The 17325-nt window shown below is 48.9% G+C and overlaps 1 long non-coding RNA gene and 1 pseudogene across 10 annotated transcripts; one reads left to right on the top strand and one right to left on the bottom strand.

Annotated features, from left to right (window-relative positions):
- Nucleotides 1-2278: 2278 nt before the first annotated feature.
- Nucleotides 2279-17047, bottom strand: LOC127923201 (probable glutamate--tRNA ligase, mitochondrial; annotated as a pseudogene).
- LOC127923203 (uncharacterized) lies at nt 15015-15996 on the top strand. 10 transcript variants are annotated; one of them, XR_008113678.1, is made up of 4 exons: nt 15026-15051; nt 15187-15213; nt 15268-15348; nt 15455-15996. It is a non-coding gene; the product is annotated as an uncharacterized LOC127923203 (long non-coding RNA). The 10 variants fall into 10 exon arrangements; XR_008113680.1 differs by lacking the exon at nt 15187-15213 and having other exon boundaries at nt 15015-15051; XR_008113679.1 differs by lacking the exon at nt 15187-15213 and having other exon boundaries at nt 15019-15051; nt 15428-15996.
- Nucleotides 17048-17325: the final 278 nt, after the last annotated feature.

The following is a 17325-nucleotide window of genomic DNA, read 5'->3' as shown; positions in this document are numbered from 1 at the left end:
CTATTCCCTCTATAGTCCACTACATCTGACTCCTATTCTATAGTCCACTACATCTGACTCCTATTCCCTATATAGTCCACTACATCTGACTCCTATTCCCTATATAGTCCACTACATCTGACTCCTATTCCTCTATAGTCCACTACATCTGACTCCTATTCCCTACTCCCTATAGTCCACTACATCTGACTCCTATTCCTACTATAGTCCACTACATCTGACCCCTATTCCCTCTATAGTCCACTATCTGACCCCTATTCCCTGTATAGTCCACTACATTCCCTATATAGTCCACTACATCTGACTCCTATTCCCTATATAGTCCACTACATCTGACTCCTATTCCCTCTATAGTCCACTACATCTGACCCTCCACTATTCCCCTATAGTCCACTACATCTGACTCCTATTCCCTATATAGTCCACTACATCTGACTCCTATTCCCTCTATAGTCCACTACATCTGACCCCCTATTCCCTCGAGTGCACTACATCTGACCCCTATTCCCTCTATAGTGCACTACTTCTCTGTATAAAGATATCCCCCTGCCCCCCTCTCTTACTGTTGAAGCCAGATCCACAGTGTGTGGTGATATCCAGTACATCTGCTTCAGGTAGGGCCCCACTCCTCTGGAAACTCTGTATGTAGATATCTCCTTGACTCTCTGGAGAGCCACTACTTCTGCCATCTCTGTATGAGGAGGAGAGGAAGGTGTCCGACTACTTCTGGGCCTATTTCCTCTATAGCCCAGACTCCCTGGAACAACAACACCCCTCTATAACATAACCAGGGGGCTCCTAGCCCAGAGCCCTGGAATAACAACAATAACATAACCAGGGGGCTCCCATTCCCAGAGCCCTGGAATAAGTCAGCAATAACATAACCAGGGGCTTTCCCTCTAGCCCAGAGCCCTGGAATAACAATAACATAACCAGGGGCTTCCAGCCCAGAGCCCTGGAATCCAACATCTGACCCCTATTCCCTATAATAGTCATAATCTGGGGGCTTTCCAGCCCAGAGCCCTGGAATAACAACAATAACATAACCAGGGGCTCCCATTCCCAGAGCCCTGGAACACAAGCAATAACCATGATCTGACCCTGGATTCCCTAACTAGGGGTAGTCCCAGAGCTGACCTGGAATATAGTCCACTACATAACATAACCAGGGGCTTCCAGCCCAGAGCCCTGGAATAATAACAATAACATAACCAGGGGGTTCCTATTTCCCAGAGCCCTGGAATAACAACTAATAATTCCCTCTATAACCACATCTGGCTTCCAGCCCAGAGCCCTGGAATAACCACAATAACATATAGTCCACTACTTCTGACTCCTATTTCCCAGAGCCCTGGAATAATTTCCTCTATAGTCAACTTCTGAGCCCTGGATTCATAACCAGGGGCTCCTATTCCAGCCCAGAGCCCTGGAATAATAACAATAACCATACTTCAGGGGCTTCCTCTATGCCCAGAGCCCTGGAATAACTACATAATAACATAACCCCCTAGGGGCTCCTATTCCTCTATAGCCCAGAGCCCTGGAATAATCTGACTCCTATTCCCTATAACCAGGGCTTCCCAGCCCAGAGCCCTGGAATAACAACAAATAACACTACTTCTGACTCCTAGGGGGCTTATAGCCCAGAGCTTCTGGACTAACCAGGGGGCTTCCTGCCCAGCCCTGGAATAACAACAATAACATAACCAGGGGCTTCCATTCCCAGAGCCCTGGAATAACACTACTTCTGACTCCTATTCATAACACAACAGCTGACTCCTATTCCCTCTATAGTACTTTGACTATTCCCTCTATACATTTTAGTCCATTGCCTACTGACCCCTATTCCTCATGCTCATAATTCTGACCCCTATGTTATAGTATATTTTGCTCCTATATAGTCCACTACATCTGACCCCTATCTTGAAATTCTTTATCTGACTCCTATTCCTCTATAAAATGTACTATTATTCTAATATTAGTATTCTGACCCTATTTTGTATGTGTGTGTCCCTGTATAGCCAGCAGGTGTGTGTGTGTGTGTGTCCTATTCCTGTACAGCCCTAGGTGTGTGTGTGTGTGTGACCCTATTCCTGTCCTATTCCCTCTATAGTCCACTACAGATTCCCTCTGTGTGTGTGTGTACCTGTACAGCAGCAGGTGTGTGTCTGTGTGTACCTGACCCCTACAGCACTACAGGTGACTTTGGAGGTCCACTACATGAGCCACTCTGATCCTATTCCCTCAGGGCTACTTCTGACCTATCATCTATAGTCCACTACATCTGACTCCTATTCCCTATAGCCAGGTGATAGGTGGGGATATACCATCAGCTTTTCAACACAACAGGGTCTCCTTCAACCTGGAGCAGGAGCAGAAACTATTCACACCTGTTCTGACTTTTCCCCACATTTTGTTATGTTACAGCCTGAATTCAAAAATTTAAATGGATATTTTTGTTCGCTACTGGCCAACACACAACATCCCATAATGTCAAAGTGGAATTCTGTTATTCCATTTTTTTTTACAAATTCCCTCTAAATGAAAACTTCTGAAATGTCTATGAGTCCAATTCTGTTATAACCCCTTTGTTACCCTCTATAGTCTAAATCATTCCCTCTAGGAGTAAACATGGGCTATAACAAGTCACATAATAAAGTCCACTACTTCTGACTCATTCTGTATACATCTGACCCCTAATAGTGTTTCTGACTCCTATTCCCTTTTAATGACTACCCTCTATAGTCTCTGCACCCCTATTCCCTCTATAGTCACTTCTGATTATCCCTCTATTTCAGTGAATTCCCTCTAAAACCACACTTCTGATTCAACCACAAAGACCAGGGAGGTTTTCCAATGCCACTACAACGAATTCCCCTATTGGTAGATGGTAAAACAAACATTAAAAAGCAGATTGAATATCCCTTTGGTCCAAGATCTGAAGGATAGATGTTCTCTATCCAGCTACTACTTCTGACTTTTCCTGGTGGGAACTTCGTCATATTAACACGGGGTCTCCCTCTTAGTCCACTACATGGGACCCGGATTTCAATTATATGACTCCTTTTGAAACTACATCTGAAAAGGACTTTCAAATCTGAGGTTATTCCCTCTATAGTCCACTACATCTGACTCCTATTCCCTCTAAAACCCCTATTCCCTCTAAAATGTCACACTGCTTCTGACCCCTCTATAGCTTACTGTTGATCTATCTCACATATCTGCTGGTTTACCTCTATAGTCCACCATCTGACTCCTTCCAGCCAAAGACCATTCGTTGAAGGGTTCTACTTCAGACTCCAGTCGAACCACTGATCACGGTACAGCCTGTGTTTATCTATCTCACATATCTGCTGGTTTACCTGGGCCACCTCATGACGGTTCCAGCCAAAGACCAGGTCCCTATGAAGGGTTCTACTCCAGACTACAGTCGGAACCTGATCACATGGGGACCTTCTGATCCAGCTATTCCCTCCTCTAGCTGGTCTGGGCGAAGGTGTCTGCACCACAGTGTGTGTCATACCTGCAGTAGAGGAATGTTCAGTAACGTGTGAGATATTTAGTCTATTTAAACATGTTATTAGACAGACAATAGATCGTCAGGTAGCTGGCTCATCCATGTTATTGGGGCTCCCGAGGAGGCGCAGACCAGGGTCGAAGGCCCTGCATCTCAGTGCTAGAGGCGCTCACTACAGACCCTGGTTCGATTCCAGGCTGCTTCACAGCCCAGTCCCTAAGGCACTGCATCTCAGTGCTAGAGGCGTCACTACAGACCCTGGTTCCATTACAGGCTGTATCACAACCCGGCCGTGATTGGGAGTTCAACAATAACATGACGGGGCCGCACCATGGCCCAAGCTGTCCGGGTTTGGCCCAGAGTCAGTGGAAATAACAATTTGTTAACTGACTTTCCTAGTTAAATGAAATAAATAAAAGTATGTGTGTGCTTTAGTCAACTCACCATAACCAGGGGCTGCCACTGCGTAGGGCCTCTTCAATATTCAGTAATTCTAGTTCTGCTGGCTGCAGAAGCAGTGGTAGGCCTTCCTGTCTGGACCAAGGAGTCAGCAGCCTGGCTGTACAGGGACAGCCCTGGGACTGGGGTAGGGACCGTACTGGCCTCCACGGGGACCCCTCCCAGAACTCTGGGGGATACCTGGGGCCCAGGGAAGGATGGAGATGGACAACAATATCCACGTTAGCCCCCATTATTACATGGGCAAAAATGCAATTATGACTGGTCGGAGTCCACAGCGTGTTCTAGAATGTAAACAATGCTGTGGAACTGAATGTCTTCCAGAATCCCTGAATTAGATTCCAAATACTTGAAATGTGTTGGAACGCTCACGGGTTCTAACGTCTGTTGTAAATAACCAGTTGGCCAAACTCCTTAATATCTAAATATGTCTCTGTTCCAGCCCAGACCCCCCAGCATGAACTCTACACTCAGCCCACCTGGAATAACCAATGCACCAGTCTGTCCTACCAGACCCCCCCAGCATGAACTCTACAGACTCAGCCACTCCCTGCACCAGTCTGTCCTACCAGACCCCCCAGCATGAACTCTACACTCAGCCACTGGAACCCAATGTACCAGTCTGTCCTACCAGACCCCCAGTATGAACTCTATAGACTCAGCCACCCCTGCACCAGTCTGTCCTACCAGACCCCCAGCATGAACTCTATACTCAGCCACTCCCTGCACCAGTCTGTCCTACCAGACCCCCCCAGTATGAACTCTATAGACTCAGCCACTCCCTGCACCAGTCTGTCCTACCAGACCCCCCCAGTATGAACTCTATAGACTCAGCCACTCCCTGCACCAGTCTGTCCTACCAGACCCCCCAGTATGAACTCTAATAGACTCAGCCACTCCCTGCACCAGTCTGTCCTACCAGACCCCCCCAGCATGAACTCTACAGACTCAGCCACTCCCTGCACCAGTCTGTCCTACCAGACCCCCAGCATGAACAGCATTAACTCTACAGACCAGGGGCAGCCCCTGGAATAATAACACTCCCTGCACCAGTCTGTCCTACCAGACCCCCAGTATGAACTCTACAGACTCAGCCACTCCCTGCACCAGTCTGTCCTACCAGACCCCCCAGCATGAACTCTACAGACTCAGCCACTCCCTGCACCAGTCTGTCCTACCAGACCCCCAGTATGAACTCTACACTCAGCCACTTCCCTGCACCAGTCTGTCCTATCAGACTTCCCCCAGAGCCCTGAACTAACATACAGACTCAGCCACTCCCTGCACCAGTCTGTCCTACCAGACCCCCAGCATGAACTCTACAGACTCAGCCACCCCCTGCACCAGTCATAACCAGTCCTACCAGACCCCCAGCATGAACTAACATACACTCAGCCACTCCCTGCACCAGTCTGTCCTTCCAGACCCCCAGCATGAACTCTACAGACTCAGCCACCCCTGCACCAGTCTGTCCTACCAGACCCCTGGTATGAACTCTACACTCAGCCAGTGTGTCTGTAGGTCTGTGTGCTAGGTGTGTCTGCTCTGGTCTGTGTTTAGGTGTGTGTGTAGGTGTGTGTGTAGGTGTGTGTGTTGTAGGTGTGTGTGTGTAGGTGTGTGTGTAGGTGTGTGTGTAGTGTGTGTGTAGGTGTGTGTTATTACAGCCTGTCCTGCCAGCCCACTCAACATATCCAATAACTATAGACTGGCTGCAGCCCCTGCACCAGTCTGCTCTGGTCTGTGTTTAGGTGTGTGTGTGTAGGTGTGTGTGTGTGTGTGTAGGTGTGTGTAGGTGTGTGTAGGTGTGTGTGTTATTAAGTCTGTCCTACCAGCCCACTCCAACATATCCTCTATAGACTCAGCTCCCTGCACCAGTCTGCTCTGGTCTGTGTTTAGGTAGGTGTGTGTGTGTAGGTGTGTGTGTGTAGGTGTGTGTGTGTAGGTGTGTGTGTTATTAAGTCTGTCCTACCAGCCCACTCCAACATATCCTCTATAGACTATTAGTAGCTCCCTTTTTACCAGTCTGTCTATTCATCTGTGTTTAGGTGTGTGTGTGTAGGTGTGTGTGTGTGTAGGTGTGTGTGTGTAGGTGTGTGTAGGTGTGTGTGTATTAAGTCTGTCCTGTACCAGCCCACTCCAACATATCCTCTATAGACTCTGCCAGCTGTGCACCAGTCTGCTGTGGTCTGTGTTTACAGGTGTGTGTGTGTGTGTGTGTGCCTGTAGTGTAGGTGTGTGTAGGTGTGTGTGTTATTAAGTCTGTCCTACCAGCCCACTACGTTAGCCATATCCTCTATAGACTCTGCAGCTCCCTGCAACCAGTCTGCTCTTCACACCGTCTGTTTTTAGGTGTTGTGTGTGTGTAGGATATGTTTGTGTGTGTGTGTCAAAGTGGTGTGTTATTTCCCATTTTTTTTTACCAGCCCATAAAACATATCCCTCTCTAAAGACTTGTGCAGCTCCCCTGCACCAGTCTGCTCTGGTCTGTGTTTAGGTGTGTGTGTGTGTAGGTGTGTAATAGTGTTTATCATGATTTTTAATGTCTGTCCTACTCAGCCCACCACAACATATCCTCTATAGACTCTGCAGCCCCTGCACCAGTCTGACCAGGGAGGTGTTTCCAGTGTGTGTGTGTAGGTGTGTGTAGGTGTGTGTAGGTGTGTGTAGGTGTGTGTGTTATTAAGTCTGAACCCTACCAGCCCACTACAACATATCCTCTATAGGGAACCGTCAGCAGCTCCCTGCACCAGTCTGCTCTGGTCTGTGTTTAGGTTACTGTGTGTGTGTGTGTGTGTGTAGGTGTGTACAGCTGTGTTGATATTAAGTCTGTGGTACCAGCCCACCCAACATATCCTCTATAGACTCTGCAGCTCCCTGCACCAGTCTGCTCTGGTCTGTGTTTAGGTGTGTGTGTGTAGGTGTGTGTGTGTAGGTGTGTGTAGGTGTGTGTGTTATTAAGTCTGTCCTACCAGCCTGTGTTTACTATCTCAACATATCCTGCTGGTAGACTCTGCAGCTCCCTGCACCAGTCTGCTCTGGTCTGTTTTAGGTGTGTGTGTGTAGGTGTGTGTAGGTGTGTGTTTAGGTGTGTGTGTGTGTAGGTGTGTGTTGGTGTGTGTTGGTGTGTGTGTTATTAAGTCTGTCCTACCAGCCCACCCAACATATCCTCTATAGACTCTGCCAGCTCCCTGCACCAGTCTGCTCTGGTCTGTGTGTAGGTGTGTGTGTGTAGGTGTGTGTGTGTTAGACAGACAATGTGTGTGTAGTGTGTGTGTGTGTGTGTAGGTGTGTGTGGTGTGTGTAGGTGTGTGTGTTAAGTCTGTCACACTCAGCCCACTCCAACATATCCTCTATAGACTCTGCAGCTCCCTGCACCAGTCTGCTCTGGTCTGTGTTTAGGTGTGTGTTGTAGTGTGTGTGTGGTGTGTGTGTGTAGGTGTGTGTAGTTAAATGTGTAGGTGTGTGTGTTTAGGTGTGTGTAGGTGTGTGTGTGTGTAGGTCTGTCCTGCCCACTGTGTCCTCTGTAGACTGTGTAGGTGGCTGCACCAGTCTGCTCTGGTCTGTGTGTGGTGTGTGTGTGGTGTAGGTGTGTGGTGTGTGTAGGTGTGTGTGTTATTAGTCTGTCCCTTACCAGCCCACTCCAACATATCTCTATAGACTCTGCAGCTCCCTGCACCAGTCTGCTTCTGGTCTGTGTGTGTGTGTGTTAGGTGGTGTGTGTGTAGGTGTGTGTGTAGTGTGTGTGTGTTATTAAATATGTCTGTCCTACCAGCCCACTCCAACATATCCTCTATAGACTCTGCAGCTCCCTGCACCAGTCTGCTCTGGTCTGTGTGTAGGTGTGTGTGTGTGTAGTGTGTGTGTGACCCCCCAGTGTGTGTGTTATTAAGTCTGTGTGCCCACATAACATGTCCTCCTACCAGTAGACTCTGCAGTCCCTGCACCAGTCTGCTCTGGTCTGTGTGTAGGTGTGTGTGTGTGTAGGTGTGTGTGTGTGTAGGTGTGTGTGTGTAGGTGTGTGGTGTGTGTGTGTGTAGGTGTGTGTGTTATTAGGTGTGTCCTACCAGCCCACTGTATGTGTGTAGGTGTGCCGTCCCTGCACCAGTCTGTCTGGTGTGTGTGTACACTGTGTGTAGGTGTGTGTGTGTGTGTAGGTGTGTGTGTGTAGGTGTGTGTGTTATTAAGTCTGTCCTCTGTAGGTGCCCACTCCAACATATCCCTCTGTAGACTGTGTGCTGTGTAGGTGTCTGCTCTGGTCTGTGTTTAGGTGTGTGTAGGTGTGTGTGTGTGTAGTGTGTGTGTGTAGGTGTGGCATGTGTGTGTGTATGTAAGTCTGTCCTAGGTGTGTCCTCTATAGACTCTGCCCTCCCTGCACCAGTCTGTGTGGTCTGTGTTTAGGTGTGTGTAGGTGTGTGTGTAGGTGTGTGTGTGTGTAGGTGTGTGTGGTGTGTGTGTGTATTAAGTCTGTCCTGCCAGACCACTCCAACATATCCTCTATAGACTCTGCAGCTCCCTGCACCAGTCTGCTCTGGTCTGTGTTTAGGTGTGTGTGTAGGTGTGTGTAGGTGTGTGTGTGTGTAGGTGTGTGTGTGTGTGTAGGTGTGTGTGTGTAGGTGTGTTGGTGTGTGTTATTAGTCTGTCCTACCAGCCCACTCCAACATATCTATAGACTCTGCAGCTCCCTGCACCAGTAGTCTGTGTGTGTGTGTGTGTGTAGGTGTGTGTGTGTGTAGGTGTGTGTGTGTGTGTAGTGTGTGTGTGTAGGTGTGTTGGTGTGTGTGTTATCCCTGCAAGTCTGTCCTACCAGCCCACCCAACATATCCTCTATAGACTCTGCAGCTCCCTGCACCAGTCTGCTCTGGTCTGTGTTGTAGGTGTGTGTGTGTGTGGTGTGTGTAGGTGTGTGTGTTATTAAGTCTGTCCTACCAGCCCACTCCAACATATCCTCTATAGACTCTGCAGCTCCCTGCACCAGTCTGCTCTGGTCTGTGTTTAGTGTGTGTGTGTAGGTGTGTGTGTAGTGTGTGTAGTAGGTGTGTGTGTGTAGGTGTGTGTAGGTGTATTAAGTCTGTCCTACCAGCCCACTCCAACATATCCTCTATAGACTCTGCAGCTCCCTGCACCAGTCTGCTCTGGTCTGTGTTTAGGTGTGTGTGTGTGTGTGGTGTGTGTGTGTAGGTGTGTGTAGGTGTGTGTGTTATTAAGTCTGTCCTACCAGCCCACTCCAACATATCCTCTATAGACTCTGCAGCTCCCTGCACCAGTCTGCTCTGGTCTGTGTTTAGGTGTGTGTGTGTGTGTGTGTGTGTGTAGGTGTGTGTAGGTGTGTGTGTTATTAAGTCTGTCCTACCAGCCCACTCCAACATATCCTCTATAGACTCTGCAGCTCCCTGCACCAGTCTGCTCTGGTCTGTGTTTAGGTGTGTGTGTGGTGTGTGTGTGTAGGTGTGTGTGTGTGTAGGTGTGTGTGTGTAGGTGTGTGTTGGTGTGTGTGTTATTAAGTCTGTCCTACCAGCCCACTCCAACATATCCTCTATAGACTCTGCAGCTCCCTGCACCAGTCTGCTCTGGTCTGTGTTTAGGTGTGTGTGTGTAGGTGTGTGTGTGTGTGTAGGTGTGTGTGTGTAGGTGTGTGTAGGTGTGTGTGTTATTAAGTCTGTCCTACCAGCCCACTCCAACATATCCTCTATAGACTCTGCAGCTCCCTGCACCAGTCTGCTCTGGTCTGTGTTTAGTGTGTGTGTGTGTAGGTGTGTGTGTGTGTGTGTGTGTAGGTGTGTGTGTGTGTTGTGTGTGGTGTGTGTAGGTGTGTGTGTTATTAAGTCTGTCCTACCAGCCCACTCCAACATATCCTCTATAGACTCTGCAGCTCCCTGCACCAGTCTGCTCTGGTCTGTGTTTAGGTGTGTGTGTGTGTGTGTGTGTGTGTGGTGTGTGTAGGTGTGTGTGTTATTAAGTCTGTCCTACCAGCCCACTCCAACATATCCTCTATAGACTCTGCAGCTCCCTGCACCAGTCTGCTCTGGTCTGTGTTTAGGTGTGTGTGTGTAGGTGTGTGTGTGTAGGTGTGTGTAGGTGTGTGTGTTATTAAGTCTGTCCTACCAGCCCACTCCAACATATCCTCTATAGACTCTGCAGCTCCCTGCACCAGTCTGCTCTGGTCTGTGTGTGTGTGTGTGTGTAGGTGTGTGTGTGTGGTGTGTGTAGGTGTGTGTAGGTGTGTGTGTTATTAAGTCTGTCCTACCAGCCCACTCCAACATATCCTCTATAGACTCTGCAGCTCCCTGCACCAGTCTGCTCTGGTCTGTGTTTGTGTGTGTGTGTGGTGTGTGTGTGTGTAGGTGTGTGTGTGTGTGTAGGTGTGTGTGTTATTAAGTCTGTCCTACCAGCCCACTCCAACATATCCTCTATAGACTCTGCAGCTCCCTGCACCAGTCTGCTCTGGTCTGTGTTTAGGTGTGTGTGTGTGTAGGTGTGTGTAGGTGTGTGTGTTATTAAGTCTGTCCTACCAGCCCACTCCAACATATCCTCTATAGACTCTGCAGCTCCCTGCACCAGTCTGCTCTGGTCTGTGTTTAGGTGTGTGTGTGTAGGTGTGTGTGTGTGTGTAGGTGTGTGTAGGTGTGTGTGTTATTAAGTCTGTCCTACCAGCCCACTCCAACATATCCTCTATAGACTCTGCAGCTCCCTGCACCAGTCTGCTCTGGTCTGTATCTTCCATACGTAAGATGAAGCTTCCTCCATACTTCTTAGCGTAGATATAGTTGTAGAGAGCTGTACGCAGCCCCCCCAGGTGTAGGAAACCTAGAGAGACACGGGCTGTGTTATAGTTGTAGAGAGCTGTGTGCAGCCCCCCAGGTGTAGGAAACCTAGAGAGACACGGGTTAATTATAGTTGTAGAGAGCTGTACGCAGTCCCCCAGGTGTAGGAAACCTAGAGAGACACAGGTTAATTATAGTTGTAGAGAGCTGTGTGCAGCCCCCAGGTGTAGGAAACCTAGAGAGACACAGGTTAATTATAGTTGTAGAGAGTGTGTGTGCCCCCCAGGTGTAGGAAACCTAGAGAGACACGGGTTAATTATAGTTGTAGAGAGCTGTACGCAGCCCCCAGGTGTAGGAAACCTAGAGAGACACGGGTTAATTATAGTTGTGAGAGCTGTACGCAGTGTGTAGGTGTAGGAAACCTAGAGAGACACAGGTTAATTATAGTTGTAGAGAGCTGTACGCAGCCCCCAGGTGTAGGAAACCTAGAGAGACACAGGTTAATTATAGTTGTAGAGAGCTGTCGCAGCCCCCTAGGTGTAGGAAACCTAGAGAGACACGGGTTAATTATAGTTGTGAGAGCTGTGTGCAGTCCCCCAGGTGTAGGTGGTGTAGAGAGACACGGGTTAATTATAGTTGTAGAGAGCTGTACGTTGCCCCCAGGTGTAGGAAACCTAGAGGACACGTGTGTTAATTATAGTTGTAGAGAGCTGTACGCAGTGTGTGGTGTAGGAAACCTAGAGAGACACGGGTTAATTATAGTTGTAGAGAGTTGTGTGCAGCCCCCCAGGTGTAGGAAACCTAGAGAGACACGGGTTAATTATAGTGTGTAGAGAGCTGTACGCAGCCCCCAGGTGTAGGAAACCTGAGAGACACGGGTTAATTATAGTTGTAGAGAGTGTGTGTAGCCCCCAGGTGTAGGAAACCTGAGAGACACGGGTTAATTATAGCTGTAGAGAGCTGTCCAGCCCCCCAGGTGTAGGAAACCTAGAGAGACACGGGTTAATTATAGTTGTAGAGAGCTGTACGCAGCCCCCCAGGTGTAGGGAAACCTAGAGAGACACGGGTTAATTATAGTTGTAGAGAGCTGTACGCAGCCCCCCAGGTGTAGGAAACCTAGAGGACACGGGTTAATTATAGTTGTAGAGAGCTGTACGCAGCCCCCAGGTGTAGGAAACCTAGAGAGACACGGGTTAATTATAGTTGTAGAGAGCTGTGTACGCAGCCCCCAGGTGTAGGAAACCTAGAGGTTAATTATAGTTGTAGAGAGCTGTGCAGCCCCCCAGGTGTAGGAAACCTAGAGGTGTTAATTGCAGTGTGGCACACTGTGACAGTCCCGGTGTAGGTGTAGGTGTCACTGTAACAGTCCCGTGTAGGTGGCATCACTGTGACAGTCCCCCAGGTGTGTGCATCACTGTCACAGTTAATGTGTAGGTGGCATCACTGTAACAGTCCCGCAGGTGTAATCACTGTAGGTGTCCCGCTAGGTGGCATCACTGTCACAGTCCCCCTAGGTGGCATCACTGTAACAGTCCGCTATAGTGTAGCAGACTGTCGCAGCCCCCAGGTGTAGGAAACCTCACACGGGTCTGTGTTTAGTTGTAGCATCACTGTATAGTCCCCCAGGTGGGATCACTAGTAGACACGGGTCCCGCTAGGTTGTTGATCACTGTACGCAGCCCCCCAGGTGGGGAAACTGTAGAGTCCCGGTCTAGTTGGTGTAGCAGGTGTAGGAAACACTGTCACAGTCCCGCTAGGTGTAGATCACTGTACGCAGTCCCCCAGGTGTAGGAAACCTAGAGAGACAGGGTTAATTATAGGTAGAGAGCTGCACAGTCCCCCTAGGTGGGAAACACTGTAGACACGGGTTAATTATAGTTGTAGAGAGTCTGTACGCAGCCCCCCAGGTGTAGGAAACCTAGAGAGACACGTCTGGTCTGTTAATTATAGTCGAGAGCTGTAACAGCCCCCCAGGTGTAGGAAACCTGTCAGAGACACGGGTTAATTATAGTGGCATCAGCTGTACGCAGCCCCCAGGTGTAGGGAAACCTAGAGAGACAGTCCCGGTCTAGGTGGCATCAGCTGTACGCAGCCCCCCACTGTAAGAGTCCCGCTATATCACTATAACAGTCCCTGCAGGTCTGGTCCCCCCAGGTGTAGGTGGCAACCACAGTAGTGTTATAGAGACACGGTTAATTATAGTTGTAGAGAGCTGTACGCAGCTGTTAGCCAGGTGTCAGGGAAACCAGAGAGACACGGGTTAATTATAGTTGTATGAGCTGTGCAGCCCCCCAGGTTAAAACCTAGAGAGACACCTGATTATTATAGTTGTTGTAGCAGCAGGTGTAGGAAACCTTTCACTGGTTAATTATAGTTGTAGAGAGTTGTACGCAGCCCCCCAGGTGTAGGAAACCTAGAAGACACGTTGCATTATTTGTAGAGAGCTGTTGGTTTAGATTTATAGTTGTAGAGAGCACCAGCCCCCCAGGTTGGAAACCTCGAGGTTAATTATAGTTGTAGAGCAGCTGTACGCAGCCCCCCAGGTGTCAGAGAGACACGGGTTAATTATAGTTGTAGAGAAAAAGCATGTACGCAGCCCCCCAGGTGTAGGAAACCTAGAGAGACACTGCGGTTGTAGAGAGCGTCAACGCAGTTCTTCAAACCTAGAGAGACACGGGTTAATTATAGTGTAGAGAGCTGTACGGAGCTCCCCTGTACTGGAAACCTGAGCAGACACCGGTAATTATAGTTGTAGAGAGCTGTACGCAGCAGGTGTGGAAACCTGAAATGTATAAAGAGAGCTGTACGCAGCCCCCCAGGTGTAGGAAACCTAGAGAGACACGGGTTAATTATAGTGTGTAGAGAGCTGTACGCAGCCCCCCAGGTGTAGGAAACCTAGAGAGACACGTGTTAATTATAGTTGAGAGAGCTGTTTCGCACCCCAGGTGTAGGAAAACCTAGAGCGTCTTTAGTGAGAGAGGGGAAACCTAGAGAGACACAGGTTAATTATAGTTGTAGAGAGCTGTTTGCTGCCCCCCAGGTGTAGGAAACCTAGAGAGACACGGGTTAATTATAGTCGTGTAGAGAGCTGTACGCAGCCCCCCAGGTGTAGGAAACCTGAGACCCCGGTTCTTATAGTTGTAGAGAGCTGTGACGCAGCCCCCCAGGTGTAGGAAACCTAGAGAGACACGGTTAATTATAGTTGTAGAGAGCTGTACGCAGCCCCCGGTGTAAAAAAAAGCCAGAGGTTAATTATAGTTGTAATGATGGAAGCTAAGGTTGAGAGAGACACAGGTTAATTATAGTTGTAGAGAGCTGTAATCGCAGCCCCCAGGTGTAGGAAACCTAGAGAGACACGGGTTAATTATAGTTGTAGAGAGCTGTAATCCCCCAGTTGTAGGAAACCTAGAGAGACACGGGTTAATTATAGTTGTAGAGAGCTGTCGCAGCCCCCAGGTGTAGGAAACCTAGAGAGACACGGGTTAATTATAGTTGTAGAGAGCTGTTGTTGAAACCTAGAAGACACGGGTTAATTATAGTTGTAGAGAGCTGTACGCAGCCCCCCAGGTGTGGAAACCTAGAGAGACACGGGTTAATTATAGTTGTAGAGAGCTGTACCAGCCCCCCCCAGGTGTAGGAAACCTAGAGAATTATAGTTGTAGAGGGAACACGGTGTAGGAAACCTAGAGAGACACGGGTTAATTATATTGAGAGAGCTGACGCAGCCCCCAGGTGTAGGAAACCTAGAGAGACACAGGTTAATTATAGTTGTAGAGAGCTGTACGCAGCCCCCAGGTGTAGGAAACCTAGAGAGACACGGGTTAATTATAGTTGTAAGAGCTGTACGCAGCCCCCAGGTGTAGGAAACCTAGAGAGACACGGGTTAATTATAGTTGTAGAGAGCTGTACGCAGCCCCCAGGTGTAGGAAACCTAGAGGTTAATTATAGTTGTAGAGAGTGTGCAGCCCCCAGGTGTAGGAAACCTAGAGAGACACGGGTTAATTATAGTTGTAGAGAGCTGTACGCAGCCCCCCAGGTGTAGGAAACCTAGAGAGACACAGGTTAATTATAGTTGTAGAGAGCTGTACGCAGCCCCCCCAGGTGTAGGAAACCTAGAGAGACACGGGTTAATTATAGTTGTAGAGAGCTGTACGCAGCCCCCCCAGGTGTAGGAAACCTAGAGAGACACGGGTTAATTATAGTTGTAGAGAGCTGTACGCAGCCCCCCCAGGTGTAGGAAACCTAGAGGTTAATTGCAGTGTGGCATCACTGTGACAGTCCCGCTAGGTGGCATCACTGTAACAGTCCCGCTAGGTGGCATCACTGTGACAGTCCCGCTAGGTGGCATCACTGTCACAGTCCCGCTAGGTGGCATCACTGTCACAGTCCCGCTAGGTGGCATCACTGTCACAGTCCCGCTAGGTGGCATCACTGTCACAGTCCCGCTAGGTGGCATCACTGTAACAGTCCCGCTAGGTGGCATCACTGTCACAGTCCCGCTAGGTGGCATCACTGTCACAGTCCCGCTAGGTGGCATCACTGTAACAGTCCCGCTAGGTGGCATCACTGTAACAGTCCCGCTAGGTGGCATCACTGTAACAGTCCCGCTAGGTTTTCACTGTCACAGTCCCGCTAGGTGGCATCACTGTCACAGTCCCGCTAGGTGGCATCACTGTCACAGTCCCGCTAGGTGGCATCACTGTAACAGTCCCGCCAGGTGGCATCACTGTAACAGTCCCGCTAGGTGGCATCACTGTCACAGTCCCGCTAGGTGGCATCACTGTAACAGTCCCGCTAGGTGGCATCACTGTCACAGTCCCGCTAGGTGGCATCACTGTCACAGTCCCGCTAGGTGGCATCACTGTAACAGTCCCGCTAGGTGGCATCACTGTAACAGTCCCGCTAGGTGGCATCACTGTAACAGTCCCACTAGGTGGCATCACTGTCACAGTCCCGCTAGGTGGCATCACTGTCACAGTCCCGCTAGGTGGCATCACTGTCACAGTCCCGCTAGGTGGCATCACTGTAACAGTCCCGCTAGGTGGCATCACTGTAACAGTCCCGCTAGGTGGCATCACTGTAACAGTCCCGCTAGGTGGCATCACTGTCACAGTAGTGTTATAGCAGGTACAGGTTATATCTGCGTCCCTAATCCCTGTAGTCCTTTTAGCCACGGCTCAAAACCAACCCAAGGGTTGTAGAGCTATATGCACTGTGCAGCCTTTAACCCAGCAGTAACACACCTGATTATTCATCCGATTGTTTAGCCATCAACAGCCTTTCCTGGGTTCAAATCCCAATCAGTCTACACCCCCCCCCCTCCCAAACAAATTCGTTGCATTATTTTACCTGTTGGACTCGGAGCGAACTCACTCTCACATCACCATGTCCATGCTGATGACCAACCTCGTCGCATTCAGATGAAAAGCATCTCTTCTGCGAGCTCTTCAACCCAATGTATTGTTGCTTTCCGCCGTGTCCACCACTGCGGTTGAACGTCAACGCGTTCTTCAACAACACTGGGGTGTCGACTATACGGACGCTCCTTCCTGTACTGTATTGGCAACACCGCGTACACGTTTTTATTGGAAGGCTTCTGCATGGTGTGCTGAAATGTATAAACGATGACAGGAGCATGATAATAATGAGCTAACTACCGAAGTTACAAAACAAAGTGATCCATGTGTTCCACTCGCTACAGACAGCCAGCTATTGAACGCGGAAACGTTTAGCACCACATGGAGAGGAGCGTCTTTGTGAGAGGGGGAAAATTGCTCTTACAAATTCCTTCTACCGATGTTTGCTGTTTAGGATCGATTCGCGTTGTTGATTTAATCGTGTCTGAAGTTGACCGTTAAAACTGTACCCCCCCCGGTTCTCGACACATGCCAATCACGTGACGTCATCACACCACTTCCTGGTTTGCTCTGTTCAAAATAAAAGTCCGCCCATCGATGAAAATAAAAAGCGCAGTGTGAAAACCTTAATGATGGAACTATTGATTCCCAGAACACAAAGAGTGGTCGAATCAGAATCCGAATCAGAATCCGAATCAGAATCCGGAACGAATTAATATTATTTAGAAAATCGTTTTATGACGCAACACTTTCTGCACTTTGTTGTTTAAACAGTTCGCATCATTGACTATAGTATAAGCTTATGTCTAAAGCATCTTAGATAATGGCCTCGATTCAGTTTTTGACCGCAAAAAAAGGGAAACAGGATGGAAAGTGCGAACCTGCAATGTGGTAACTGATTGTCGTTGCCTACGAAGACTCGCGACTGACCTCTGCGTTGTGGGAGATGTGATGAATAGTGTGGGGAAAAACACGTACATAAACATCAAACACTACTTTTCATTGATGACCAGCAGATGTCACTAATGTGGATTGTGTTAAAGCTCAGTGTAATGAACAATCATAAGGCACAATGAAAGCCCCGATGGTTCAGAAAGCCCCGATGTCCTGAAAGCCCCGTGGCCCGATGGCTTGAAAGCCTCGGTTTCCCATCACTAGAACATCTTACCCCGAGAGGTTCGCTGTGGGTGTGAACAATTATAATTGTAACATAGTTGATTGACGACTGTTG

This window comes from Oncorhynchus keta, unplaced genomic scaffold (assembly GCF_023373465.1).
Source record: "Oncorhynchus keta strain PuntledgeMale-10-30-2019 unplaced genomic scaffold, Oket_V2 Un_contig_2877_pilon_pilon, whole genome shotgun sequence".
NCBI classification, from domain to species: Eukaryota; Metazoa; Chordata; class Actinopteri; order Salmoniformes; family Salmonidae; genus Oncorhynchus; species Oncorhynchus keta.
The sequence above is the reverse complement of the archived record's forward strand: the minus strand, read 5'-3'. Positions and strand labels throughout refer to the sequence as shown.